Source organism: Triticum dicoccoides, chromosome 2B (genome assembly GCF_002162155.2).
Source record: "Triticum dicoccoides isolate Atlit2015 ecotype Zavitan chromosome 2B, WEW_v2.0, whole genome shotgun sequence".
Taxonomy (NCBI): domain Eukaryota; kingdom Viridiplantae; phylum Streptophyta; class Magnoliopsida; order Poales; family Poaceae; genus Triticum; species Triticum dicoccoides.
Window position 1 is genome coordinate 200738036 of NC_041383.1, and position 5773 is coordinate 200743808.

Genomic DNA, 5773 nt, shown 5'->3' on the forward strand with positions numbered 1-5773 from the left:
GACGTCGCTCGCAACCACCGCGGCCACAGCCACTTCCTCGCTCCCTCTCTGCGTACCCGAGCTCAGCCGGACCCCAAGCCCCTCTACGTCGACCCACTGAAGCCCGGATGCCCCAATACGACGCTTGCGGCCTTCTTCTCCGACCACGGCCGCCGAATGCCTCCGTCGATTCGGCCACTCCGGCGCGCCCCCGAGCCCACTAACCATCCCTGCAGCTCTGCGGTGAGCCGTTAACCCGATTCCCCCTTTCCCCGTCGTCCCTCGCGTGCTCTAGCCCCGATCCCCAACCATGACCGCAGCATCTCGCCGCCGGCCATGGCATAGCCGTGGCCACAGCCGCGCAAGCTCGCAACGGAGCTCGTCAGCGTGCTTAGCGAACCCCCAGGAGCACGTAGCACCCTCCGGTTTCTCCTCTAGTGCACCGTAGCATCGCCACCGCCTGCACCCGACGGCCGCCGCCGATTTGGTCGCCGCCGTCGATCCCGACCACCGCAGCTGCTGCCTCCACCACCACTAGATGCGCGAGTCTTCCAGCTCGCTGTAGCCGCAAACCCCGAGCAAAATGGTTCCCTGTATCGCAATCCCGAGCCGCCCCGCCGTTTCTGTCGTCGCCAGCGACAAGTCGCCGGCAGGTTTGACCTGATCGGCCCGGGGTTTGACCTCCCCTGACGTGTGGGCCCAGGCGCCTGCTTGATTAGTGTTAGGTTAGTTAGTGTTAATTAACTTAGCTAATTAGATGAGCCATTGACATGCGGGCCCCGCCCGGCTAACTAAGTTAGTTAGGGCTAATCATATTTAGGTTAGTCGCTGACCAGTGGGCCCAATCCAGTTAGTTAGGGCTAACTAACTTGGTTAGTTGACTGGGTCACTGACCAGTGGACCCCACTGGTCAGGTTTGACCTGGTCGACGCCTTTGACCTGCTGATGTCACCCCGGCGTCATGCTGACGCAATATTCCTTTTCTGGAATTTAGTTTATTTTATAAATAATCAGGAAATTCCAGAAATAGCTAAAACTTCAATAAATCATAGAAAATCAACCGTAAGTCAGAATGAAATAATTTATATATGAAAAATTATCAGAAAAATTCAAGGAATCCATCTGTAGCATTTTCATGCATGTTAGAACAACTTATGCCTACTGTTTAGGACAAATCATATAAATGGCATTTGAATTTCATATATGGAGTTTGAATTTGAACTTAGGGTTCAAACCAACTTCATTTAACTTTGTTGCTAGTTGCATTAGCTCAAACCACAGCATATTGCCATGTCACATTCATGCATCATATTGTTGCATTGCATTGATTGTGTTTCTTCTTTGTTTGTCGGTGTTTGTCCCCTCTCGATAGACGTGGTTCCGACGATGTGATCAATGACACCGATGAAGAACTATACTATCTTCAGAAGTGCCAGGCAAGCAAAACCCCCTTGTTCATTCCGATACAATCCCACTCTCTCGCTTCTGCTCTCTTTTACTGCATTAGGACAACAACGATTCAACTGTTACTTGCTGCGGTAGCTGAACCCCTTTATCCTTTGCATGACCTGTCATTCCACAGTAAATAGATGAAACCCAGTAGCATGAGTAGGAGTTATTTGAGCCCTGTTGTGCCTACTCATTCATGCTTGTTGTCATGCCTGCTACTGCTTAGAGTTGAGTCAGGTCTGATTCATCGGGGATGAATCAGAGGTGTGTGAACATGTCCTACTATGTGTGAGCTAAGTATGCGAATACGATTTGGTAAAGGTAGCGGTGAGAGGCCATGTAGGAGTACATGGTGGGCTGTCTCATTGCAACCGTCCTTAGGAACTGAGTTCTGTGTTTGTGATCCATGATTCAGCTACTACCACGCATTGGGCCCGAAACCAATGGACCCTCTCGGCTTCTTAATCACCCTTGTCCTCTGTCCAGGAGTTGCAAGTAGTTTCTGGTGTTTGTAGTATGCTGGAGGCCGTGGGCAGCGCTGACCGGAGGGGTGGGCTGTGATGCGGTAGGCACGTGGCACGGTGTACCGGGCACCCGTTTGGTGTCTCGGGAACCCTGCACACATCGTTTGGGGCTGTGAGCGAAACTCCGGCCGGATCTCCTCATGGATGGAACCCGAATAGGCGATAAACCTGGACTAGAGACTTGAGTGTTTAGGCAGGCCGTGGCCGACACCCACGTTGGGCTTCCGCTTGAAGGTTGCCGAGTACATGTCGTGTAAACGGCGGTAAGTGGTGAGAGCGTGTGTGAAGAAGTACACCCCTGCAGGGTTAACATCATCTATTCGAATAGCCGTGTCCGCGGAAAAGGACTTCTGGGTTGCCTGTACAGTTCATAGACAAGTGAAAGTGGATACTCTAAAATACGCAAGATAAGCGTGAGTGCTATGGATGGCGTTCTCGTAGGGAGACGGGAGCGGATCCATAGTGGTGTATTGATATGGTGAATATGTGGACTCGTGTGCGCCACCTCAAAAGAGTTGCTTGCAGTCGTAGTTTAGGATAGCCACCGAGTCAAAGTTGGCTTGCTGCAGTTAAACCCCACCATCCCCTTTGTTGATAATGATGCATATGTAGTTAGTTCTGATGTAAGTCTTGCTGGATACAATTGTACTCACGTTTGCCTATTTTATGTTTTGCAGAGAGACTTCAGTCTCGCTAGTAGTTTCGCGTGGACTTCGACATTAGCTTGTTACCTCAGCTACGATCTTGTGCCCTCGGCAGGATCTGGTAGATAGTCAGGCTTCTCAGCCTCTTTCATTTGTAGATGTCTGTACTCAGACATATTAGCTTCCGCTTGTGTTTTGATCTGTATGCTCTGAATGTTGGGTCATGAGACCCCTGTTTGTAATATCTCGCTCCTCGGAGCCTATTGAATGAATACTTGTGTCGTAGAGTCATGTTGTGATGCCTTGTTGTATTTGCACATATCGAGCATATTGTGTGTATGATTGAAATGCTTGGTATGTGTGGGATCTGACTATCTAGTTGTTTATCCTTAGTAGCCTCTCTTACCGGGAAATGTCTCCTAGTGTTTCCACCGAGCCATGGTAGCTTGCTACTGCTCCGGAACACTTAGGCTGGCCGGCATGTGTCCTTCTTCGTTCCTGTGTCTGTTCCTTCGGGGAAATGTCACGCGATGAATACCGGAGCCCTGTTAGCCCGCTACAGCCCGGTTCACCGGAGTCCTGCTAGCCCAGTGCTACAGCCTGGATTCACTCGCTGATGACCGACACGTTCGATGCTGGGTCATGGATGCCTGTCCCTGTAAGTCTGTGCCACTTTGGGTTTACGACTAGTCATGTCAACCCGGACTCCTTATCATATGGATGCTAGCGACATCATCATATACGTGAGCCAAAAGGCGCAAACGGTCCCGGGCAAAGGTAAGGCGACACCCGTGGGAATACCGTGCGTGAGGCCGCAAAGTGATATGAGGTGTTACAGGCTAGATCGATGTGACATTGAGTCGGGGTCCTGACACAAGGGTCGATTCGGTAAGATTCGATGCGGATTCGGTGTTTCCACAGCTGGATCGTCGATTCAGGTTCGGCGACTCGACAGTCTTGGTTCTTGAATCGATCGAGTAAGCAAAAGGTCAGCCATATCAATCACGAACTCCTCGTTTTAATTTCTGCCCCGTTCTTTTCCACTCCTCTAAATAACTCCTTATTCTGCTCTCCAATTACTCCAAGGCTGCTAATAAATTTTCCATTGGGAAGGAGATAATATATTTTAGTCTTCATGAATCGACGATGCAGCCAGTTCCCTGTATAAGTACTTCCTCGGTCCCTCCCAGCCAGTTGCTCCCCACACCCGTAAAGATTCACGTTCCTCGTTCCATGGTACCGTACCGGATTCATCGTACCGGAATTGATTGGATCGCGTTTCCGTTTTAGAAAAATCGTTCTAGAGATGTATACCCTCACTGTACCCTATTTTTTCCAGCCCCCGACTCTCGTCCCCCGTTCCCGTTCCTCGTTCCCACCGTATCGGAAACATGGCAACTATGTTCATGCCGAGGTTCCATAGCCTCACCGCCGACGAGCAGGTCGCGGTTCTCCTGTACCACGGCCTGACGATGGCTTACTCTGAGGAGCTGCTCAGCTGGGTGACCTGGGTCGACGGGGAGTTGTCGACGCTTGATGGGGAGGATATGCTCACCATCCGTCACCAGAGAGGCAGGCTGATGCTTTCTTCGTGGCCGCCGTCGTCACGGAACAAGGCCAGGATCACCAAGACTGTCGTCGACGACGACCATCTCGCCGTCTACCTCATCGACGCCGTGCTGATTCCGACAGAGCCGAAGAAGCTTGACTTCTTGGGACCTTTACTGCTTGTTATCGCTGGCGTCCTGGCGCTGTGAGTTTTCTTTCCTGACGCTTAATTCCGCTACTATCAAATGCAGAACGCAGCTCGTACGCCTGCCTGTCCATAGCATCAGTTCATTCGTGCGATTTGTTGGTGTGCTAGCTCGCTAGCGTGTTCCGTCCGACAGAGATTTGAGCGCCTACGTCTATGTATAAATCGTATATAGTACATTTACTCGACAGTAATTTAGATTTGGGCTTTCTGTACATACGTCAATTTAATGAACATGACTAGTTTTTGTCTTTTTGATTAACTCGACTATTATGCTTGAATTGCTCCAGCCTTTTCTAAATCTTGATTATGCACGCTAACTGTATCTGTTATTACTAGTACTATTATTTTGCAGGCGGCTAACTGTAATTTTGTTTATTTACCCTGCAGATTCTTGCTGTGGCATGCGCTTGTTTATGTTTGGTCTCTTGTGTGCCGGCTGAGAAGATGGTGCAAGGATCGCGCTACTGCCTACGTTTCCGCCGCCCGTGTCACTCCACATGGACAACAAGAACATTAGTCTGTGGCCGCTGAGCAGTGCCTCGCCTTCCGTCGTATTCCCTCTTTTTTTTTTCGAAACGGAGACAAAAGTTTTGCCTCATCGACTAATTAAGAAGAAGAGAATTGCCCAGTTAATTTATGGAAAACCGAACGAAAACCAACCGTCGTATTCCCTCTTATGGTCTATAGTTTGAACGATCAGGTCGGTGACTTGTGTATATAGTGTTTGCTCACTTTTGAATCTAGGCTTCGTTTCATTTAACAAAATGTTGGTGACTATGAATTCGATATGTAGTATGTGTTATTTTTTTAGGCAACTTCTACTGCAAGCATCCGTCCATGGGGGCTGGATTAGCATTTTTTATTGCAATATGGAGTCATTATAAAGAAAGTGTAGCATGCATGCTAGATGGGGGAGGTTCCATTTAATTTATAGTTACTTTCAACAACTTTTCAAAAATCATATATCCTGCAAATGACATGATGTGAACCGACGTGGCGATAAATGGCAAAGCAAAGTGCTGTTGACCTATTGATTAGGCTGTGTTTTGAGCCTGTTCAATCCAGAGCATGACAAGGTAAGTTCACACATGTTGCTCAGGTGTTCCGTGTAATTTATACTGTATTTATGATCTTGTGCATACATACAGTCAGCGGTCTCGTCTAACATGTATGTAGGCTGCGGGCTGCCAACTGATTGATTGTTAGGAAGATGCCAGGAGCTTATTTTGTAACATTTTTTTAAAAAGAAGGAAGGCCCCCGGCCTCTGCATCTGGACGATGTATACAACCATTTTATTAATTATTAACACAAGACCTTAGAGCAACTCTAGCAGACCCCGCATCCGGTCGGCCCGCAAAACGCGTTTGCAGGTTGTGGAAAACCGCTTTTGCGGGCTGGCTCGGGCGGCCACATATGCAGA

General features: G+C 49.0%; 1 pseudogene; it reads left to right on the forward strand.

Moving 5' to 3' along the window:
• LOC119360777 overlaps positions 1-4891 on the forward strand; it is a 7272-nt pseudogene extending 2381 nt beyond the window's left edge.
• Positions 4892-5773: the final 882 nt, after the last annotated feature.